Genomic DNA, 25,617 nt, shown 5'->3' on the forward strand with positions numbered 1-25,617 from the left:
TTTTGCCTCCATGCCCACATGCTCATATACTCTTAGACATTTGGCATTTATTTTATGTTGTCATTTACATTTAGAAGTCTAAAGTTCCTTGCACCTCTTAGATGACCCTGTACACATGCTCAGCTTATAAAACTCTGACAGCCTTCACAATTAAGATTTGCATTCAAGCCCTATCCTGGTCTTTCCCCTACTTTCAAGATATTTACATTCCTCCACTGCTGTTCTTGAAGTCCTCAGTTTCATTATATGTGATTACTGTTACTGTAGCCTGCCAGGTGGCTGAAGGAAAGTGGAACGGAAGCTTGAAGCAGACAAGAACCTTAGACACCAGTTGACAGCACTGAAACCTTCAGGTCTTCTCTTGGTTGATAGATTAGTAAAGAGTGAGAGACATGATTTAACAAGTGCAGGATTTTTCCAGATGAGATTGGCATGGAGTGGCACTAAGGATAGGAATGGATGGCAAAAGTTGTAGGTGACTATGACTAAAAGCAAGGCTATAGATAGTTTTATGGTGTAGGAAGCAATAGTGATTTCTGCTTTTAGTGGGGGCAGAACTGGAACAGGGAATATGACAGTGCTGTGGATTTCTACCCAGACAGGCCTCTGAGACAAGCCCATACACTAGAGAAGTACATCACCTAACAAGTTCTGGGAGAAAAGCAAAAAGCTTCTACCAGCTCCAGTTTCCTAGACTTCACATATGAACATTTTTTCTATGACGCACTCTTTATTGAATATGTAAAGTGAAACATATTCAGTATGTTTCTTGTGAATATTTATATTCACAAGAAACATGCCTCAAGTTTCAGGTGAAAAAGGCTCTAAGTATTCTTTTGGTCTCAGTCCAGGCTGAATCTGTGACACAGTCTGGGTTATTTAAATGATATCTGGCTTCATTTTCTGGGCAATTCCTTTCACTAGATGACTGTTCCATCCTTTTTCACCTAAGATGAACACAACTCTAGTCAGAAAGACAAGCCAAGACAGAGTGAAGGTCAAGAATTTTTTAAAAAAGGATTTCTTTTAAAAGAAATATACAACATGTAGAGAATAATGGAGTTCAGAGTTGAGATCCAAGAGTATCAAGTGCTGGTTGACTGTCTTGTGGAGGTGTGGAAGTGTGATGGAAGTGAGATGCATGCGACAATCCACTATTATCTGAGGAGTCAGTGTGACCTACTTCCTAGACATTTTTTGACATCCATCTCTGTGACCAAGGAGAGAAGTAGCTCATTTTGTAGCACATGTCCATGATCCTCAGTCGGGTGTTTTTTCCCACCAACTTTTTCACCAGGAGCTAATACTCTAGAAGTTCAGAGGAAGATATGCAGACACAGTTATGGTATGTCTTGATTATGCCAAAGTTACAATTTTTACGGCCCCAGTTACACCCGCCAAGTTCTGGATCAGAGTATAAATTCTTCAGCTTGTCTCTCAGGCTCAATATAGGCTGTCAGGAAAAGCAGCTGAAAAAAGCATGCGCAGAAGGTCCTCTTCTACTCTATTCTTGAGGAACAATTTCTGTTCCTTTTACTCTGGTCTTGAGGAAAAATATCTTGTTTACCTACTGGGACTGGATTCTGACAGATAGATGGCTTTTTGTAGGATTTTATTTTTCAGGCTCCTTGCTCTAACAAAGAACCGTGGGATCAAACTATCTTTAAGTACGTTAAGTGTTTGATTGGGGCTGGTCACTTTCTCCTGTATCGCCTCCACCTCTCCTGGTGCATTTCTTAGATGTATCTAAGCCAGATTCTCTGAACAGTAGCTTGAATCCAGGCTCAATCAGTTGTGGAGTGCAAGGATCAGAAATGCCTAACAGAAGGCAGGAGTGGGAAGGCTGTAGTCACTAAGATTGTTTGCATATTTAAATTTGAACCTGTTTTCATTTATAACCTCTTCTTGGTGGCTTGGGGATGTTTCTGACCCTCAACACTCACAATCAGAGAGTGCAGAACTTACTGTCAAGTCTGAACAGACTACTAAATGACCCACCCACTTCCTAAACGTCAGTTCCGAAACAAAAGAAAATGATCAGACTGTAAAGTTAGTGTGACATGTTATGAATAGAGGGCCCACATCCACACTGTGGACAGAAAGCAATGCCTCATTGCTGGTAGTACCAGTTCCTTTATTTCTGTTCTGAGCTCTCTTATTGATCACTGGGCCTTGCCAATATTTCTTTAGAAGCTGGGGTGGTGGGGTGACTTGGGTCTTTTTACAAAATACAGTGTTGACAGCTATGATGAAAGGTTGCATCTGAACACAGAAGCAGGCAAAAGGTACAGTGTGAGGGGAGCGTAATGATTTGTTGGTGTTCTGTGAGCACCCTGCAGGCAGAACAATGCCCAAGTGACAGGTGAACCTAAAAGGGTTGATGGATTTCCATAAGAGTTGGGTTCTTTATCTTTGTTGTGTTCAAATTTCTCAGCTGTAAAATGGAGATAATTATATTTTCTTCCTCTCATCTGTTTTCTCTTTTCTTTATAAACAAAATTGTTCCTCTTTGTTTAGCCCTCCCTGACATTTCCATAGTAACACACAACCCATATAAATACCTGTAAATATTTCTTTCCAAAAGCACATAAGAAAGAAAGCCACTATTTCTACAAAAACATTAAGATTTTATATATGAATTCTTATTTTCAGCACTGCATTTCTCCATGTTCAAAAAAACTACCCTTTAAAAATATCTCAGCTAGAAATCCAACTGAACTGTGCTTTCTTCCTACTATTGCAATCAGACCTATGCTCCTTAGGAGCACATATGCTCAGCATGTCCATTCTCAGCAAACTGCTAATGTACAATTTTAAGACTACTGACTCTTTTGTGGTGCAAGTGTACTTTATGTTAGGTGTGGGTAAATGCTGTAGTGCAAGTCCCATAAGCAGCAGTCCAAAGCAGAAGTAATGTCAATAAAATCAGTTGAGTGCTGTTGGAAGAGTGTAAGAATGAGAAACCTGAATCAGTCTACTCTGCTGTTTACTACTACTACTTAATGATTGATTAAATACGTCAATTTGAATCCACATTTTATTGATATGTGGCATTGATGTGACTAGCCTGACTCTTAATTCCGTTTTTACCAAAACTATGAAAACTTTCCTTCCTTTAATCCGTCCTCTTTATATTCCCTTCTTAATTAACAGAAAAGTATCTAGCATTGTTTATGCTACAAACTTTCAAATTTATGCTACAAAATAGCTTTGAAGTTTTGTGTAGTTGTTATACAGGGATGCACTATGTCCACAAGGTAACGTAGGTTGCAATATTCCATGCACTGTCTGGGAGATAACTGGGGCTTTAATATTCCTCTTCATGTGACCCAGTGGTTACAATACCTTGTCAGAAGGGTGATGTGAGGCTATCATAATGCTACATGTTGCTATATATGTGCCCCAGAAGTCCCTAGGAATTACCCCAGTTATAAAGTTTTCCACTGCTTGTGCATGTAATTGAGAGCATGTCTAACACTTAACAGTGAAGTGACAGAATTTTTAGTTGTTTTATCTTTCTTCTTTGTATGTCAGTTCAAACAAACATGCAATATGTAAAACTTAAGATCAAAGACTCCAGTTCCAGGTATGATAAAGGTGGATTATATTGTTCCAGAAAGGCCACCTAGTAAAGAAAGGCCCAACTAAGGTTGATGAAACATAATTTGTAGGTTGGGCCTTATGACCTGACACAATAAACTTATTGCTTGGTACATAGTTGCAGCTAGAAAATGGTTTCTAAAAGTTGACAGACACTAGACGGGCTTTATATCTACTTTTACTTACTTTGACAGCTTAGAATTGTGATGTGAGGAAGCTGCCAAGGCTTTGTAGTGCAATTAAGTGACAAGAAACTTTAAACGGATTAAGAGTTAGGCTGTAAGTTGAAAACCAGGCTCGTGTCTGGATTTAGATTTGATTTCAATGGAATGCTTTCCTGTTTTCCTGCCCTTAAGCTTTGGCTCCTTCAGCAACAGAGGCAGAAAATAAGTTACAAAATTGAAGTCCTGCAGAAAAGCACATTCACAAGAAAACGCTATTCAGAAGGTTCTGGAAATCTCCTTGTTTTCTTTCGTTATGTGTGATCTTTCCATATTTCTCCCTTTCTATCATCTATTCCCTTTCCTCCATTTCAATAATAGTTCTATATCACACTTCTGATAACTTCCGGATTTTGTAGTTCCCTTGTTTTGTTTCTGTGTATATACAATTCTTTTCAATCTGTGCTTCTTTTTCTTTTGTTCTTTTTTTACTTTTTCCTCATTCCTTTCTATAATATTTCAGTCATGCACTAGTTAAACCTTGTTTCCCCACTATTTTTCGTTTTCTCAGCCAACATGTATACTTTTCCTAGTCCCTTACCTTAGCACACCATGACCTCTGCAAGATTTCAGCTATGTTCTAGTATGCTTTTTTCCTGACTGCTTTGTATTTTCTCAACTGACACGTATTTTTTTTCCTAGTCTTTCAGTTAGCCCACCCTAAGTTCTATATAACATTCCAGGGCTGTTTTGAGACCACACTCAGTTATTTTTTGATGGTTTAGCTATCTGCACACAACAGTGCAATCTCTTACATAGATGCTATCTGTCTTTAACCTACTTAGCTCAGATAGCAATTACAGTGCATTAGGCCAAAGAACAGATGAGTGGTCCATGTATCCAGAGGTTTGGCAGTCCCCTAAAGCCCATATTTTTGTTGTAATTGATACACAAGCTAGCTATATCAGTTTAAATACAGCTCATAAGTTAGATCAGCTATAAGCATATTCATGACTGCAGTGTCCCAAGTTTTCATTCAAAACATGTCTTAGGGTGCTCTTATCATGCTGGCCATTTTCTTTAGGCTCACTTAGCCTTGCTTTTCACTAGCAATGTGCAATATCAATAACAGCATCTGGAATTAAGCATGTTCTTAGGAGATCTTTAGCACAACTCATAGTATTTTCATTGAGTACCCAGTACCTGTCTCTAGTCTTCCTACTTTTCACTTCTTTTAACTGTATAAATATATATTATTAAGTACATTAAATGAATCCATATTATTAAAGAATTTGACAATTTTTAAAATTGGAAACCAGAAGTGGTTTCACTGAATTGGCATTAACATCTCCACAAAGCTTTGCATGAAAATATGGGACATTAAGCTCAGGCTATTGAGCTGCAGGTGTTCAATTGCTACACTGAAGACAATGGCAAAACTCTTGATTAACACCAGTGGAGCCCAAATTCTTCCTAAGGAAACCTGAGGTGCCATTCTAGGACTAGTGGGAAGTTTCACACGATGAAGACTAAGGGAAACATAGGGCTTTTAAGAAACCATTAGAGCCCTGTAATTTGAAAACTCAACACCTGCTCTCCTCAACTGCAGAACATTAAGTGTACATGTACCTACTTATAGAAATGTTCCTGAAGCAGATCACAAATGTTTTCTTATGATAGGAGTGGTTGAGCCTTTTACAGACAGATCTATTCCACACTTTAGTCCTAGATCCTCTCCTTCAACATCGCATATCTTCAAAAGATTTGGCTTTGACTCATTGGAATTGCTCATGGGAAGCAATTCCCCATTTAAATGGAATGAGCAATAGACAGATAAGTAAACAGGAAAAACAGAACTTATTTGTTACAAAAGAAAGTATAGCCTTCACTGGTAAAAGTAAAGGATTTTGTAAATGGTTTCTAAAAATTGTAAAAAGCAGCCTCTCTGCTAAAGAAAGGGACTATATGACTTACATTATTCCACAAGGCTGTAAGAATGATGAAAAATACATCAAGCATTCTGAATGTCACTAATAAGCAAAGCAATGTAAAGTTCACATGGGATACAGCAGAGAGACTGGCAGAGTGCCTGTTGAACTTCAGGTTAGAGCACTGTGGAACAGCTTCAAAGAAACTTTCATGCTCTGCACATAACATGAATCTGTCCCTTTAGCTTATTAACCTGCTTTTAGAGCTAAGCTTTGTCAGAGTTACAACTATAATTGGGTCAGGGAACTCCAGTCCAACCTGCCTGTCCCCAGATACAATTACAGGATTGTTTCTAACTTGTCTAGGGAGCCAGGGTTAACTGCATTCCCCTAACGTGTCCCGGATACGGGGACACAGCTCAGTCCTGCGTGCTGTGTGGCTCTTAAGCTGTGAGTAATTGCATCGTGGAGCTGGGAAGCCAGAATCCTTTACAGTTGCAGTGCAGGACTGACCAAGAGCAACCTAAGGGAGCTATATTCAAGAGGAAGGGTATTTCTTTTCCTTCCCATGAGAGTTCCACAGAGCTCCAAATTTTATCTACTTTGTGTTTATGTAAACTTGCTTTGAACTATTCTTTCATACCTTAAATATCACCACAAAAAATGCTTGTTTTCTACTTCCCCCTATGTAGTAAACTAATCAGAGACTGGAGGAGCTTCATCTTTATTTATTAGGCTCTTCTGATTTAAAGAGATTGTGGGTTCCATCACACATCTGGTAGATGAAAGCCTAGCACAGAGACCAGGAGCATGAACAGCCTGATGCTGTTCCCTCCAGCACATCTGTCAGATAGCAGCTCAGGACTGAAGTGATCAATGTAAGGCCACTAACAACCTCTGCCAAAAAAGCTCCTGCCAAACTCAGGATGCAGAGATGTTTATAGACTACTTGAAGTGTTTCCTGATGCTGTAATTAAGACTTTGCACTGGAGATGTGAGAGCAATCATTGTCTTGTGCAAAAATATTACACCCCCATGAAAGAAGAAGCTCATTTGATTTGTGTACTTCAAGATAATGAACATGAGAGACTGAAAGACCTTAAGCATAGAACATAAGGGTACAGAAAGCTCTCATTATGTACATTAGGGAGGCATTAAATGTAGATCACACCCTTTTGAACCATCAGCATAAAGAAAGGTGTCAAAGGTTAACTTTACTCTCTAAATCCTTTTTCTTAATTTTACAGTAAATTGGTAATTACAAAAGAAAACCAAAAAACAAATAAAAGAACATTTCTAGCAAATTAAATGCCTTATGTCACATATAATTAAAGATTCAGGTGCATTTTAAGAAAACAGTAGTCAGATTCCCTGAGGGCAGCCTCTGATTTGAGTTTTATGAGAAAGATAGTGAGAAAGCAGCTTCTTCCACTATTGTCAACTCATTTTGAAATGCTGCAGTTTAAGAAGGCAGCCAACTGTCCTGAGAGCACAAATCTGCTCTATGCAAAGTACATTTGTCCCTTTCCACAGATGAGGGGTAGAAACACAAAAAGTAGAAATACTTTCAAGGTTTCAGACACGTCTTTCTTTTCACAGCAACCATCAAAACAGCATGATTTGAAGCCATCCTGTTCCAAAGAGAATTTAAAAACTGCTGTACAGTGCAGTGAAAGCTTTTCTGGATGACTTTCCCATGATTTTCTGGGGAGCAGCAAAACATAAGACTGCAACTTCCTTTTCCTGATATTGAGAAAATACCATTTCCTCACATGAGATATTGACTCACTATAAGCAATGGTGTGTCAAGGCAAGAAAAGAAGATGCATACAGCACTTCCCAGGCACTTTTTGCTGTATGAGAGATTCAGCTTGATCACTTGTAGAGTATACTAGTTTTATTTATATGTTTATTCTATCAGAAAACATGAGTTTCCATAGTTGCTTTCTTAGTAGAAAGTGAGAAATTCAGTACTGGTAATCATGACAAAACAGATTAATGAAAAAGTGCATTTAAGAAAGCTGTCTTTATAAAAGGAAATTTGCCAAGAATATCAGTCCTTAAGGTGACCTTAATTAGGACAGAATTGATCCACAGAAGGAAAATTATTTTAGGTGACAGACTGTATTGAAAATCATGCTGTTTTAAATTCCTTCTGTGCTCAGTCTTTTTCTCTTCTTCTAGTGGAAGAGGCTGCAAGATCTTAACATGCACAGAAAAGGGCAAGAAAATTAATCTTGCTGTTGTCAGGGAATCACAAAATCCTGAAACTAAACTAGTCGCACTCTGGACCAAATAGTTTCTCTCACTGGCATGTTGTTCTCTGGTTCCACTCCTGAAGCATCCTGCAGAATGATGCAGGATTCTCACAGCTGTTCTGACAATTGATATGAAATTTTTTGTGACGCATCCAGCATTTTACCCCATCTACACTCTCTGAAATTGAAATCCTGGCTGAAGTAAATGGCAGATTGCCTGGAGACACTAACACCTGGTTTTCAACCCATGGTATAACTCCAGATGCAGAAAAGGAAGCAACATGCTCAGTACTGGTAGCTCTGTGAGTAGGTGCAGTGCCAGCTCTGGGTTCAGCTCTGGTGGTGAGAGCCCCAGAGAAGAGGCCATGAACTGAAACCAGCCTTTGCATAGCAAAGGGCACAGTGACCTGTGGTGCCAGCCAGGGGACTGGACACTCAGAGACACAGCAGGAGCTCAGGACCCTCAGATTTTCCCATGCTTAGACTGGGAGGGTACAAAAGCCTCCCAAGGGATTCCTTTGTTCAGAGTCCCTCCTTAGAGGCACCAGCTCAAGTGCTTATTCTGTTGTTGTACCATGATTAAATTATTTACAGGATCCTGATGTCTGAGACTCTGCTATGGGAATCCTGGGGTCAAACCAGTGAGAAAACCTGGTCTGACTGTATGAGTGTGGGTTGTGTTGCAATGAAAGGGCTTCATTCCCAGCTCAGATGGTAGAGAGTGACCAGCAGAGTTACTCCTGGATGGTCAGACAGGGAAGTTTCTGGAACACTCAACCTCTGACAAAGTTTGCTCCATTGCTAAATTATATATTGATGCCTTTCATCATTAAAGAGACACTGATGAATACTGCAATCAGCATGCAGTGCTGTTGTAACTTAAAAAGACCACACAACCTGAGTGAAGAACAGTAAAACCAATTGCACTAGGGGAAGTTCAAGTGCTGTCTATTTTTTCTACTGTCCTTTCAATCATAAATATATTCAGTTTTCTCTGAACCTGGTAGATGGCAAGTCACATCTAATTGGGCCTGAAATTACTTTTTTCTACAATTGATTGAGAGTGCAAACCTGGGAACACAAACTTAAGAGCCAGACTGAAGGCCATTAAAAACTTGGCCCCATGGTGTTAGCTGTTCTGTTGGCTTCCTTTCAGAGTAATTTGAAACCGATCCGTTCTTCAGCAGTACAACAGAGCAATTTTCTATCTGGTTGTCAAAAACAGAACACGTAAACAGCAATGTCTAAGAGGGGTTAGAAGTCCTTGTATACTCAAGGTCACAGTCTGGGCAAATGGCTTAGCTCAGTTCCAGCAGATTTTAACAACCAGTGGCATAAAAGCATGTAAGTTTTTGTTTACTGATGGCCAGGGATGAGCAGCACAGATGAACAGAAGCCTCTACAGCATCACAGTCCAAATGCATCTGTCTGTGGCACAGGGCATGCAGTCACCTTCCTTGAACCTTACTGAGAAATGTGCAACTATGGCAATAGGTCTCAGGATATTCCAAAGCTTTATGGTGTAGAGACAGGCCCAAAATAATGAGTAGGTCCTTTATTACTTCATTTCAGGAATTAGTTTGGTTTATCCTCACTTCATCTGGGGCATTTGTAAAATCAAAATGGAACAATAAAAAGGACAACCAGCCAAAAAAAAGCTGATTAAAAATGGTCTTGTTCATATTGATTTGAGCCAGTACAACACACATTTAATTATGTGCACCTTAATTTTTTCCTAAGACATTGTCTAACAATGTTGTGCATTGTTAAACAGTTCTTTTTTCCCTCCATATTCCTGCCCTGAGAAAACTACATTTCATAGAGTGTAAATCAGTCAAGACCTGTACTCATTTCTAAAGCACTTTCACATTTCTCAAAATGACAGGTGTTATATATGCATCACATTATCTTTTCCAACTCTACTCCTCAAGTATTCTGAAGAATAAGGTCTTTATGGTTCAGACACTTAAAACTGCCTCTGGTACTTGACTCTAATGTAGGGAACCCATTACACCAAGGCATCATTTCAGGCCATCACCCCCAGTATGTAAAAGCAAACACAACCTTTACCAGACAGCAGAATAATCAATATAAACCTATGACAGGAGATGCATCTATTAGCAGAAAATATGATCAGAAGCTGGACAGAGAAATCCAGCCAGTATCACGATTAAACCAGAGGGAGAGACTTTAGAAAAAAATTCTTACTACATCATTCAAATCCAAATTATATTTCTAAAGTACTCGCTTTAACTAGAAATAATAGTTTCACTCACAGTGAAATCCAATTTTTTGTTTTAAAAAAGAGTGAATTTTCTTTCAGTGATAGAGAAAACCTTTAACATTGGCAGATGGAACAGAAGTTTTATCTAAAGTTCAGATTATCTTTCCTCATACACACACCAAATATTAGTTTTGCTCAGGTAAGAAAATTAATTGTTTACTGTTAAATTTTACAAGCTACCACTGGACAAATATATACATACACATACATATAAAAAACCATACATACAAAAAGCCACTTTGTGTTTATATATTGTGTTTATGTATCGTCTTCATATTCCTGATGTGTTGTAAAGCAGAAACCACATTGTGAGCAAGGTCAGAGAACAATAGCAATATGTACATTCATGTCTTCCATTACATTTAGACTTCATAAATAGTTCACAATATGCAAAAGGGAATTCTTTTCCAGTGACAACATAAAAGAATTTTTATCTAGTTGAGATTTATAACTGCACAAACAACAGAAACCTTTAGTAATATCAATTTCTATATCATGAAATGAGAAGTTTACCAAAGCTATCAGACAACGCTCTTCCAATAAATGTGTGGGACATATGAGGATGTCATTAATGTATTTATTTCCATAGCTTGGGTAATTCTGAAGCATTTTGTCTACTCCTTTTTATCAGATAACTTACAGAAAAGCTAGGATCAATTAGTCCTCAACTGCTGAAGTCATTAGCCTTGTTTGCAAGATATGTTTTATCTGCTTCTAAGGCAGGTCACTGCGGACATTCTGATGGTATTTTATTGCAGGAATAACATAGTAAGAATGCAAGGAGAGAGAAAAGCTTACCATTGCTGAAAGACTACAGTGTCTTCTGGAGCATGGGAATCATAAAGATGATACACAGAATTATGGGATGCCAGGAAGACCCCTAAAAAAAAAAAAGAAAGTCATATTACATAGCAATATTGCCCAACAATGCTGCAGTCATAATAATTCTTGTGGTAGCTCTGCTCCATTCTTGCAGTGGGAGTTGTTTGTCCTTCCTTTCTGTCAGAAGAAATGCTCTCTAGATCTAGGTGCATATTGTTATATATAGGCCAGACATGTGTTGTAAAGCCAGGCTGGGTGTCTCCTTACTCCCTGGAGCCAAGCTGTGTTGTCTAATTCCCAACCATACATCTCCTACACAACTTTTAAGTCCTTAGAATATGTACTCAGACAAGGAAACATCAGAGGTCTTATGCTGAAAGTAGTTTCTATATGAAGTTAAGTGGCTTTACTATGAAAGGAACATTTACACGCACATTTGAATAAATGCATTTGATGTATATTCACAGAATATTTCTTTTAAATGATAACTGCCTCTCAAGTTCCTTTTCAGAAACTGAAACACTAGTAATGTCCTGAATCCAGGACACAGGTTCATGCATGAAAGTACAACAGTTCCTAAGTAGAAACAGCTGGTACAAAATAGCCAACACACAGTAAAGACTTCTGCTATAAAGCCTCCTTCATCCGGAGGTTGCAGGATTATTGCTTAGGATGATACCAATTTTTTTCTTTCCAAGGAAGGCACTTATCTTAAACAAGCAACTGAGAAATTATAAACAGAAGGAAAATAAAGGTAATACAAATATTTTAAAACAAGAAAGTCCTTAAGTACAACATTCTTGCACATGAGTACCCTCTACGCCTCAGAGTCCTATCAACTTTCTGATAAAACCAAGACTTTTCCCTCAGTTAGCACGGCAAAGGGCTCCCAGAGTGGAATGAGTTTTGCTGTGTTGAATTGCAGGTTTTTTATTACTGGTGGTAATGTAAAAGGCACAAAAAGCAGCTCAATTCCTAGATCCCAAGAGCAGTTAGGAGTGCAAGCAACTACAAAAATCATCCTCTGGATTGTAAACTGCACAATTTTGATAAGAAAGTCATTAGCAGTAAATGAAGAGGGCCCTTTACGATGACATTGTTATAAAGCTGCTTCAGAAGCAGACTTTAAGGTCAAAAAGTACTTCACATCTTCCTGCAGTATAGACAAAATGTCATGTTTTAGGAAATCTGGTACAATTTCCTTTACTCTGAAGCTTCATGATTTCCCTTTTAAGTTTCCAGGAGGTATTTCTTTTTTATAGGGCACTGACATACTTTATTCCTGTACATATGTCATTTGTGCCTCTGTTCCTTTCTCCTGCTGTAGTCTGGGCTCTTTATAAAAAATTTTGTAACTAAATCAGCAAAGAAACCCCATTAATAGCTAGCCAATATAAAATATTTTAGCTGTAACATTTCTCTCTCTAAATCCAATTAAGGTCCAAATGAGGCCAAAAAAATCATCTAAAAATACCCAGTTAGAAGGCAAAATAATGCTAATACAAGTGAAAAGGGCTGGCAGTAGAAGGAAGAATGGAACATTCAACATAATCTTGGGGTCCCTGGAGTATATAATGTAGTCTTAGAGTAAACTGAGCCTTCAAGAAATGGAGCCACAGCAAGGCAGTTCAGGTGCAGCTCCTGTGAGAAAAGTACCCCAAGCAAGCAGCAAAAGAGATGTAACAGTCCAAGGTTGCCAGACATGGCAAGAAAAAAGATAGTTCTGACTACAGAGGCTGGGTGCTCTAGAACATAGTTCACATCCAGCTGCCAGCCTGCTAAAATAGAGAAGAGTCCCTGAGGTTACACTGTCATGCCCTGCCTGTGCACCAGTCCCAGAACTTCTTTCTCCTCAGCTCATCAGAAGACATTATACACACCTTGGGTGTCCCAGCCTCAAGAATACTGTGGTGTGTCCCTCTGAGAAATGAGATTAATGACCATTTTTGAGCTAGATAACAGCCACCATATGTGGTAGACTTCCCTAAGAGGGCAGCATGATGCAAATCCATGCAGTCTGCTAAGAACAGAACTTATTCAAGGTATTTATGTTAAAAAAATTAATTCCCCAGTATCTATGTTGGATTTTTTCCTTAATTTTTGGACAATATATGTAAAATCAGGTAGGTACACAAATCAAAGCACAATTATTGGGATTTCCAAAATTGTCAATCTCAACATGGCACTAAGCATATGAAAAGAGGCATCTAATTTGCATGTGACAATACATTTACCCCCAATTTTTATTAATGACCTTTTCAAAGACTGATTCATATCAAAATATACTAGTAGAAGTCTGAAAACAAGTCAAAGTGCAGTCATTTAGCAGTAACTTGGTGCTGTGCTGAGCACATTAATCAGAGGTACATTGAGCACTTCAAAGTCTCTTTGACCAGGCACATTCAGGCAGATTGGTCTAGTACCAGAATTGGGGCTTTTGCACATTATCTGTCCAAAAAGGCAGAAACCACCAAATTGTCATATGGTGAACAGACAAATGTTTCCAAACTCTCAGTTGTTTCCTTTAATATAACAAGTAGGATGCCAAACTTAGTTCTTTACAAGCCTCAAACAACAGGATTAAGCTTCTGATTTTTTGTAGACTGAATGACTACTGGGTTCGTTAAAAATACATATTCAGTAACACAAAAATTTTCACAGTAGGAATCATAGCTGTAGCTGATTCTACTGGAAATTAAAAATTGGCAGTAGTCTGCATCTCACATGCCAGTTAGGACATTCACACACAATTAAAGTTGTGTTATTTATATAGCTATAATTATCAATTTATCTACATTTCAGTTTTAAATCCTGAATTAGATTAGCATATCAGTGCTCTGTGTATTTTAAACAGAGTTTTCCATGTAGAAATTTCCAGCTGCACTTCCCCAGGAGGCATATTAATTACATACGTAGGAAAATTTTACACAAAATCCAGCTTTAGAATCCTAATGTCAACATTTTAATTTGTTCTCCTCCTGGCTCAAAAACATGCCTTAAGATTATGATTAGCTGTTTTGCACATGGAGAACTGGAAGGAAGTAGAGAACTGAAGTTACTCCACCTCTATCTGGCCAGCCTGAATAGCAGCTGAGCATATTGGGCCACCATTGATTCTTTCCCCTCTTTCCAGAAGATGGTCACCATTGCAGAGGCTGGAATAAACCCAGCACAAGTGGCTGTTCGCCCATCATGCTGTGAGATGTTGTCTTTCTCTGTCCCATTGAGGCATCCAGAGGAACATGCTGGTGGTACCTAAACACTCAGGCTGTTCTTGGCTGATTTCTGCTGTCATTATAAGTGGGCATCACAGCAACAGGCAAGTGAAAGGTCCTTTGTCTCTACAGCCAAATGCTACCAACAGTTGTGACAGCTGCAGGATAGTTAAGAGCCAGGCACAGAATTTTTGGTGAATGCCATGGTATCCAAAAATGTGACTTCATCTGACTTCAATAATAAAAACAATCATATTATGTTAACTACATTGTTAGTCTTGGCTCAGATTTTTTTTTCTCCGTGGTCAGATTTCTAAAGTAGTGAAGAGGAGAGGCAGGATACTACTGTCACCCAGCTGCATGGGAGAGGCACAGGTCCCCAGCGTCTCCTTGGGAGTGGGGGAGATGCCGAAAAAATGCTCTACCGTTTGGCTCCCTGTACAAATGTTGCAGATTAAATATTTCAAGCAAGCACAGTTAAACTTTCTGTTCAATGTGAGAAATAACAAATATTATCTTTCTTCGTTTAAAAAAAAATACACTTTGGTTCAGACATACCCTGCTATTACTTTCCTTTTTCTGGCTTGTAGGAGGAATAAAGCCAAAAATCAAGAAGCTGCACATTTGCTTTGAAAATACCTTTGACAGGTAATTGGTGTGTAGCACTGCCAATGCCATGAGCAATAGCAGCAGACTACAGCTTATCAGCATTTGAAAAGGGATTTCTGAAAGTACAATGAACAGCAACCCATCACTGGCACAGAGAATCCTGTTTGTTCCTGTACCTCCATGTGAATGTTTATATTCTGTAACTGAAATAACTGAGGTTGTCATTTCCAGGATTCCTTAGTCCCAAGAACTCCAAGTTAACCCCTTATTATATTATTATAAATAATATTATCATGTTTATTCAGAGCAGTTTGTTCTCAAATATTTAAGATTTGAAACCGATGACAGGACAAACATTTTTATGTTTGTCTATTTCATTATTATATATCTTTCATGTCTATCAGAGAAGGACTTATTGATTAATCTAAGAATATACAAAATATTTGCATATCTGAAACCCTTTCTTTTGATGTTGTTAGAAAAGAAAGAAATTGAAAGGAAAAAAGAAAGCCACACATTGATTGTCTTTGACCATAGGTCAACTAGACAGTATATCTGCACCGTATTTACTTTTCACAGAAACCTTCTCTGTCTCTTTAGTAGCCTTTGAATTTACAAAGAGTGAGACTAGCTGTGAGCCTGAGCTGCAAAATCACACCAGCACTAGTGCATTCAACTTCAAAGTTTAGTTATTTTCAACCAACTTTTTGGCAAGCCAATTACACTTTCTTGTGTGTGTTTGCTGCTGCTTTTCATCTGCCTCCAGAAGCCAGGCTTGGTTGGAAAAGGTGTTGGGCAAAAGCTGTGCAGTGAATTAAGCTTTGAAACCCGGAGGGGAGAGGATGGTGCTGAGGAGTGCCTGGAGGAGGGGGTACAGAGATATCCTTATCTAAGGACTCTGATATCCTTATCTTAACAAATTTCAGTATTAGATGAAGGCAACTCTCTATATCTTTGTCACATGGTTAAGAAGAGGGAAAATATTGCAGAAGAGACATGATTTGACAAACTGGTGCATTTAGAGTTAATTCTTTGCCTCTAGATTTTTCTCACCCATACTCCACTTTCTTTTCCTACTGCTGTAATCATGTACTTGTTGTTATTCAGATGTCTAATGTGGGAGCCATCCAGATGTACTTCTGTTCCCTGTACTTATTTAATCATTCCAGTCTCATCAATGTTATAGACTTTGTGTGTTTGTGTGCTCTGTTGATGAAAGTCACACACACACCTTTGTAAATCTGCACAAGTCACAGTCTAATGAAGCACCTAGGAAAAAAAAAGAGTATTTTCTGGCAGAACTGAAAAGCAGCAAAGCTGTACTTCACTAATCCCTTATCAAAAAGTCTAAGCAAATTCTATCTGGACCCCAAGCCCAGCAAAAAAAAAAACAACCCATAGATGGAATGATCTTAAAAGCAAGAAGCCAGAGAATATTAACAAAAAAAAAAAAAAAAAAAAAAAGAAAAGAAAAAAACAACTAAATTAAACCAAAAACCACACCTACTGATAATGTGTATGTATTAGATTGTCTTGTTAAGAAAAAACCTATCTGAATGTAGTTTATTAGAATCTTTCTATCTTAAAGCACTCCAGATTTTTCACTTAGTTTTTTTTCATTCCATCACATTTAGTAAAGTATGATTTTTCATTAGATTGATTGATAAACAAAAATACATTTTCAACTATAAATATTAATAAAACCTTATCAGTAAATGTTTTTTATGATCAGTTTAAAATTTTATAGTTTGCATTCACTGGGAAGACAAGTGATTAAAATTATACTATACATCATACAACAATAATTTGGACATGTTTGCAGAAGAAGTTAGTGTATCAAAGACACAGCTAATACTTTCAATAGGATAAGAATCACCCTCTAAGGAATGCAATTGCAGGAGCATCATTTGTTTTGTGGAACTACACACAATAACAAAGTCTGTTTAATCACCCACCTGATATTTTCATTCGCACATGAGAATCCACCAGTGGCATGAAGGAGGAGTTCATCAGTAAAGGAATCCCAATTGCCAAGAATTTATGTGTCTTTTTCTTTGCAGATATGCACTCCTGTTTTCATCTGAATGGCTTAAGAGTTGAATCAGGAGAATCATATTCACATAGAGTAATACTTCACTCTTCAAGCAGACCCTCAGAAATCAGTAGAACTGCTCTGAAAAGAAGTTGGTCTACATTTGATGTATGGCATTCCTACCACATCTAGAATTTCAAAGCTGATGCAATAATTTGGTAAATATTTTAGGAACATAATCATGGGCAGTTATGAGTTGGCAGAGCTTCACTAAGTTGACTTCAACAAATCTTCAATTTACATCAGCTGAGAAGCAGAGCATGAGTATTTAACTAAGAATATAGAGCAATAAAAGAAAAAGCCTTTCCCTATGTCTTACAGAGAGAGCATGTGGTTTGCATTTAGCCCAGCATCCCATGGCATTAGGCATGCAAGCAGATCACTGCACCAGTCCAAAGAAATGCTATGATTTTTAAATGACCAATACCAACTTGTATCAGACAAAGATAAGCGGTGAAACTCTGAAGCTAACTTTGTAATGTTCTTGTTTTTCAGCAACATTCCAAAAGTACTGACTTTGGTATTCTGAATAAAAAGAAATATGAATGAAGTTGCAAGAGGACAAATGCACAGAATGTGTCACTCACTTGACATTATGTGACAGAAAGATTTGTCTGATAGAAAGGACCAATGAATTATTTAATATTTATATTTTCTCTAGAAACCTTTTTTTCTAGAGGGTCCTTTTACCTCAGTATCAAAAAAAAACTGACCATAATTTTGTGGCTTAATACAGATGCTGAGAAATTGGTTTCTTTCATTCCACACATGCACAACCAAATACACAGAGAGTAGATAATAAAGGCATTTTCAGTGCTATGACATATTCTAGAACTGTGAAATCGAAAAGGGGTCTTTTTCCCTAGTTAAAAAGACCTTATTTACAAGATCTGCATCTCTCTCCCATGCCCTGACAGTGTACAGACAGTGTGTATGCAGTGGTGAACAGCAGTCTGCTATTTCAGGATTTGCTTCATTATTATAACAGAATATTATGCTTTTATATGTCATCTTGCTGGCAATTAATATTTATATCAGCCATTCATGATGCTTATTTTTTCTTCTCAGCATTAAAATTAGGTTTAATTAACTCATTTTTACTGAGATTTGACTTTACTGCACATTAGCCACTGTTACATTGTAAACATGTAAATCATTATGAAAGCATTTGTTTCTGCTATGGAGTACTCTACTCACTTTATATTCCAGAATGCCTGCTGGTTTAGTCTTTGACTTGAATGTGAAAATTTTACTTAATAGTGCCAAATGTAGCTTAAGGGATCTGAATCTAAAATGAAAACATAACTGTCAAACTGTCAGGTTTTCCATTATCTTGTTTTTTGAGTCACATGGTATAAAAACTAAACAAACACTGGATATGGCTAAGAGGGAAATCTTCCAAGCATGGGTATTTAATGGATCCCACATATCCCATCCCACATATTTGTGCCCCAAGGAGCCCAGATGGATGCAGGAGAGAGTGAAGTTTGGGAACAATTTCTAACTTGCTGAGAGAAAAAGTGGGACTGGACTTGTGGAGGCCACATTGCCACACAGCAAAATTTTCTAAAAGCCTTTGCAAAACTCTCTTTCCAGAAATTTTACATGCTCTTCTGCCTGTATCTCTTGCAAAACCTGCTTTTGTCTTCTTTAGAATGGACTGTGAATGATGGGAACAGCACATCAGTAACTCCAGCACTGAGCTCGGAAGTGGCGTAAACTCTCAGTTAGCAAAATCACAAGCTCACAACTGCTCTTTATGAAGTTGATGTCTATTGCCATTATCATTGTATGAATTGAACCTGGTAACAACCCATATAGATTGGTTGAAATAAAGTGTAAATTCAATAAAAGGGAAAAGAGGTAGTCCCTTATTTTCTAGGAGCTTTTCTTTATATTCCCAATAGGAATTTTTTGTTTCGCATCTCACACACACAACACTGGAATTGGTTGCTAAAAGAAACTCTTTTATCATTAATATTTTATGGAATTTCTTTTTCCAGCAAGATCTACCTGAGTGTTCTCACTTTTGCCTATTAGCTTTTTCTTCTTGCTTGCGTTTTTCTTTTTGCAAACTCTCTGCACATTGCAATCTTACCGGGACTACAACTTTTCAGTCAGTATTCTTACTAAATTACCTTGACTGAGTTATTCCTTCCATTTCCTCGGGTGCCTATGCAATTTGTGTACTTTAAATTACTAACAAAACGGTCATAATACAACATAAATATTAATGCCCACAGATTTTCTTCTCTTTGGAAAAAAAATTATTCTGTTCAAGGTACCTAATGTATCCAAATCAAGACCCCTCCAATTATCCATGGAAAAAAGCTGTAGATCAACCCATAGTATTCCTCACAGGTTCCCTGTGTGAAAACCTTAGCTGTACCTGAATGCCAAAGCTCTAAATGCCATTAATTCTGTCTCGTTTTATAGTTAATGGAGAATGACAGTCACAAAAGTGTTAGGGGTCAGCTGCATTCTCTGCTGGGTTTGACCATGCTCCTTCGTCAACTATTCAGACACTGGGGACATTGTTTACAGAATCACACACTCATAAAGGACTTCAAAGATTATTTAGCTCACCTAATTATACTTTTAGCTGAAACGTTTTGGGAAAGATAATAAATTTATGGACCATCTTGTATTTTTTAATTTGTGGGAAGAAAGATAAAAATAAAAATTTGACTGCTATTCATATTTTGATTTTTTTTAATTTAGTCGTGTTTTATAGGATGGATTTGCATGGAGTTTGCTGTCGTGCTACAAACATTACATTTACAAGCTTTTCATATTTTAAAGAGTACAGGCTGATTGATCAACACAGCTGCTTGCTCTAATGCACAAACCACTGTACCAGTGTACGTGCTGACAGATGTTTATCTAAGGTATTCTAAAAGTCCTTCAGGCATGGTGATTTCTTACTGCTACCAGTGGTACTGGTGGACCACTCTAATCCATTTGTTCTTCTAAATGTTAAGAGTTTTATTCCAATATCCCCTTAATCCAGTTATCTTCTATTTATGTCAATTTATTTTATGTGTCATTTGGGGTCTGTCTTAATAAAGCTGATATGCAAATTATCTAAGCACTCCTTCCCTTCTCCATTCAAGAGGATGACATTTTCCCTGTCCTCACTTTTTACTAATGTCAAAAAACCATTTGACTATAGTTGGTCTTTTTATAGAAAATTATGGGGAAACATTTAAATGTTTAGCTTTTCAGCATCATCTCACAGTAGGAACATAAGGAACAACATACTGAACAGACCACAGCAGTTGTGTGACTACAAGTGGCCAACTGCAATTGCTTAGGAAAATTATAAAGCAAGCTGAAATCATAGTTCTCTTAATATTGCTCCTTCTACCTTTAAAAAACTACTCAGAACCATGCAGTGTCAAAAACTGTATCTCTGCCTTTTTGTTTAAGATGTTTTCTGGATTATATTTCAAACTATTATCCTAGGACAAGGCATTTCAGGATTTATATACACAATGTAAAAAAAACCATTCCTTTTCCATCTAACCATATTTGTGCCCCAGTTGCTGTATTATAGGAAAGGTAATTTTAAATTGACCTGCCTAGTACATTCACAGGTTCATATATTTCTACCTGCCACCCCTCCTTCATCTCTCAGTTTCTCTCCCCAGAAGAGAGGTGGCAGGTGAGCCTGGGTGCAGGGCTGTACCCCCAGCAGAGCTGAGCTGAGACCCCTGGCCATGGCCCCACAGGGCCCAGCACGGAGTCCCCAGGGTGCAAGGAAGAACCAGGGGAGTCTCTCCCAGCCTGTCTCAAGGTGCAGCTATTTTCAGACAGAGAAACACAGAAAATAAACTTGGTGTATTTATTGGAGCGAGGATTTTAGTAGGTGGATTATTAAACATCAACTGGTTTTTAACAGTATCATAACACCTTTTTGTAAATGTAAACCATCACCAATTTCAAGGCTTTCATAAATATTAAAATTTGTGATCCTTATTTCTGATTTCTACCCTCTTCTTGCAAAAATACTTGCAGATTTCATAGAAATGGCAATGTAATTGCTTAAATAAAATTAACTCATTTTCATGATTCCCACTGCAGCACAAGGACCAAAATAACATGATTGCTTTTATGAGCTAATAAGAACTAGCTAAATCTTCATCAGTGCCATATATTCTCATCTAGTAGTTTCTTAGCAACTAAAAAAATATTCCCTGCAGAAAAAGACAAAAATTTGAAAACTATATGTTTAGCTACTATTTGCCCGAAGTGCCAGACATAAATCAAATTTTCCAGGACTTTGACATTTTTATGTATTTATGCTATATTGAGCCAACAGCTTAACCCAGGTTTAGCTGGTTTTCACAACACATTTTATGAATAATGCAAAATGGGCAAACCTTTTTGAAAAGGGAGTACTGTGAATTGGCACTTCATGGTAATTTACTGGGGTAATGTACCTTTAGGGTGAACATTGCCAGTGACAAAATATAGACATAATTACATATCAATGTTTTAATATCATCATAATTGGAAAATTATGAAGAATACTCATCATTTTGAGACGTAAGATTTTATAGTACAGCTGTACTATGTTACAAGTTCCCAACAATTAAAAAAATCATACCATGTAAATATGGTGCAAGAGACAATGTTTCTTCTATTTCCTTTATCAACTTCTCTCTCCATGTGCAGCAGGACAGAGGACTCAGCAAAATATTTCACCCAGCTCCTATTTCAAAAGTCTCTCTCCCCAGAAGAATGACTTCATGGAATTAAAATCACATTAAGAGCGGGGGGAAAAGGTCTAATATGTTGCAGCATCAGTTCTTTAGGCTCCATATTGCCTGGTATTCTGGGTATTTTCAATTGCACAGGGCTTTAGGGGTCAGGCAACAAAACCAGAAAGCCATGCTCTGCCTTCTTGATGGATCCAGACACATTTTCCCTTCCTCAAGTAGACACAGAAGGGATAATTCAAGATATATCCCTATGCATGCTGTGTACAATGTGATTTTTAAAATCCTTCTATAAAGCTGTAAAAAATGCCTGAAAATTTTGTAGGCATTGTAGAGGACAAATATTTAATTGAAAATCATTATGTCTAATAAAAAATTTCTACTAGCAAAAATTGCTGCAAAAGCAATAATTATTTAAATTTCATTTCCATTACCTTTCTTGGCTCTTTCACCTTCATCTTTCTTTGAACTTTGCACATTAAAATCACATTACATGGCCATTACTTTTTTCAAAGTATCACTATGAGTCAGTGTAATTTCCTTCAAACTGAGTACATCTTTGGAGATTTTCTCTTTAATCTTGTAACAGTCACAATATTTGCTCTTTTGTCAACAGTAAAAAAAAAAAAAAAACAGCTTTACTACTGCAAAGGTATATCTAGCCTTCTGTTTCAACACTCAGGACTTGATTGCTAACAGGAAATGAGAGAGACTGAGATGCTCCTTTACTTGCTGTTTTTGTACTACCAAAATTGCCAGAACTGACAGAAGTTTTCTCATTATTGTGAATCAGCTTTAATATGTTATGCTGTGATTTAATTGTTTGACAGTGTGACTCCCTTGAAATGGGATTTTTTCTTGTGGCCAATTTATTAATATGAAAACATGCTTGGTGCTGAAAAAGCTGCTAACACCTTGCTTGTTTTTTAGGCACTTCCAGATTGGTATTGCAATTTTATTTTGACTGAACACATTTAACTTCCATTAAAATGAATTGAAAGGCTGCACACTGGGCAAAAATATAAACATAAAAGCACATAATCAAAACAAAATTAAGACATTTAAACGAAAATATTAAGGAATAAGTTAAAACATCCCAAGAATTGACAAGCAATTTCTGTGAAAATTCTGAGGTATTGCTCTCCTCTTCCTTCCCCCAGTCTGGCATTAATGGGCAAGATCTTCAGCATGTTGACATATGTCCCAAACTTTGATACACTGAAGACTTCAGTACATCAGTTCATAAAGATCCTTTCCCAGGATCTGAAAGCAGGTGTTACCAAAGGAGACAGAAAGCAGCCTTCTACTTCATTTACACTGGGATTATTTTAGATAGAAAATTTGCCTTGAACTACTATTCTAAAATAAAAAAGAATACCACTTTCCCATGCAAATATTCCTCTATAATGAGCAGATCTTGATCTACAGCTATGTTTAGGTCAATATGGCTGCTTTTTTTTTTCCTGTCAGGGATGAAAACAAGGACTTTTTATGATGATGAACTACATGTTAACTGGGGAGAAAGAGGGTAAATCCCACAACCATATATAGCAGCTTAAGAAATTCATTAGGATACATGAGATATGTCCATTAAGGGTCTACATGATGTTCATTACAAACTTGAGGGAGTAAAGGAGGAAAAGGCACATTATCTGAGTCCAGCATGAGTCCAGATGAAGGAACCACAGGTGACTCCAACCCAGTCCAGGTGTACTGAAGATGCTGCCAGCTTAATTGCTTTTGGATCATCATCTAATCATCTGCATCTGCTTTCTGACTCATATCTCATGTTATGAAAAGTTTTAAGACTGCATTCATATTCATGTTAGAATCATGTTAGAAATCACATTTCATCTAAAATAGACCTGAATAGTGTGCATAGAGCAAAATACACCCCTGATGTAATTCTATTTCTTTAATGAAGGGATTTATTTAGCTCATAGGGTAATATCTAAGACACGTGCATTCAGCCATCAGTGGAAAGATTATCTGAGTAAACTTCATTCTGATGTTCAGATATAAGAGCTTCCATGCTGGTATAAGACCAATTAAAGTAGATGCTTTTCTCCTCAATATGTATAAATTGGAGAGTGACAGATATAAATTGAAAGGAATGTTTCACATGTGTCTTGCAGATATGTATTGCAACGAGACAAACTGAACTTGGATTTAAAATCCCCACTGCTTCCTTTCCAGCATATGCTGGTTCCACATCACTTCTCAAAAATAGGTGTTTCAGGCTGTTCCATTTTCAGGTATTATACAGGCTTGCCTCAGATGGATTAGTAGGTATTAGCAGCTCTAACAGATCTTTCATTAAAAGGAAATACCTAAAAAATTTAAATGCAATTAATATCTATATGGTGTTACCTATGGTAGGGCTTTTCCACTTTGGAAGATATTCACTGATTCAGTTAGAAATATATATTTCATATTTTAGCTAATTTTTAAATCTTCCTTATGCATTTTTCAGCAGTATTCTATCTGCAGTGAAGTTTAAAAATTGTAAAATTAATATGATTTCCTAATTATTTACATTTACATTTTTCAGAGAGTTATGCTACAGTTCAGTTTTCCTTTATGTGCCTACCTATGCTTAAAACATCAGGATTCTCTGGCTTACATGTTTTCATAATATCTTAATGATACTGAATAATAAGGAAAATCCAAAAATGCATTTGCAGGCCAAATAATTGCATATCTTCTGTTTTATTTCAAATGTGTTAATTACTAATGGCTGTGTGCAAAAATTCCATTTGGATTATAATAACTGCCATAATTCCAGCAATTACTACTTATTAGGTACTAATGTGGCCATATCCTTTCTTTTGAACTCAAATATCAGGCTTTCAAAATATGTCTAAGAAATACAAAACTACTTCTGCTTATATAATTCTGCTAATAAAATAACTCTGCTTCACTAACTTTTCTTCTCTATCTGACTTTGCAGCAGTGATATACACACCTAAAAATCCCGAAAGATACTGACTACTTCCTGAGAAGCAGATGGGATTGTGGCTAGAGCTGCAAGTGAGCATTACCCATTTAGTGGTACCTTATCACAGATGACATTTTGGGTGAGGCTTTAGAATCAAGAACTGTGTGAGACAGGAAGGATCAGTTTCAGCAGAAATGTGTAAGGTGGCAGTAATTATAACCTATCACACACATCATGAATCTATATGAGACTGAAGAGCTCGTCTGTCAAATCGCAGATGCCAAACGCTGTCTACAGATCTCAGGTAATACAGAATCAGAAAGACTGGCAGCACACCCTGTACATTTCAAGTATGATGAGAAAGGCAGAAATAATTCTACAGTTTAGTCCTTTGGAGACAAGTTGGTAGGTAGGAGAAGCAGTTCAGACAAATGTTTATATAACTTCTTAAATAACTGGAGAGTATAGCTGTTCATTCCTACTTCAATTCTCTAAGTAGGCTCCTGAAAAATTCCATAAAATAGGCCTATTGACATCAATAAGGCAAAGACTATGCATACCTCTATTTATTCATTTTATACACATATGCCATCAAAATTCATCGTTGGAGTTTAAGATCCCTTAATCAGTTCAGTGTAAGTTACAGCAATCAGTCCATCTGAGTTTAAATCTAAATCTGCCACACAACACCACACGACTCTCCCACTGCGGGGTCTCTTCATATCTAGACTCATGGAGCTACATCAAGCATAAACCACAGAAGTATCTTCTTTACTATGCATAACATAGCCTGACATACAATGTGTTTCATCATTTCAGTTAAAGCTGAACCTTTTTGCAACCGCCAACACTTCAGGCATTTGTTAAATCGACAGAAAACATCAGTGTAGGGCAAAATACTTATGAGGACAGCTATGAATACTAAAGTAAAGTGTACACCTATTCCAGAAAAACAGACTTGAACCCCCATATTTCTCACTAGCCAATTT

At 37.3% G+C, this 25,617-nt stretch overlaps 1 long non-coding RNA gene across 5 annotated transcripts in view; it reads right to left on the reverse strand.

Annotated features, from left to right (window-relative positions):
- LOC135299240 (uncharacterized) overlaps positions 1-25,617 on the reverse strand; it is a 273,288-nt gene that overhangs the window by 145,788 nt on the left and 101,883 nt on the right. For all 5 annotated transcript variants that reach the window (XR_010361268.1, XR_010361266.1, XR_010361265.1 and 2 more), the window contains one exon: positions 11,030-11,111. This is a non-coding gene — a long non-coding RNA (uncharacterized LOC135299240). The remainder of the gene's footprint in view (positions 1-11,029; positions 11,112-25,617) is intronic.

Source organism: Passer domesticus, chromosome 4, assembly GCF_036417665.1.
Source record: "Passer domesticus isolate bPasDom1 chromosome 4, bPasDom1.hap1, whole genome shotgun sequence".
Taxonomy (NCBI): Eukaryota; Metazoa; Chordata; class Aves; order Passeriformes; family Passeridae; genus Passer; species Passer domesticus.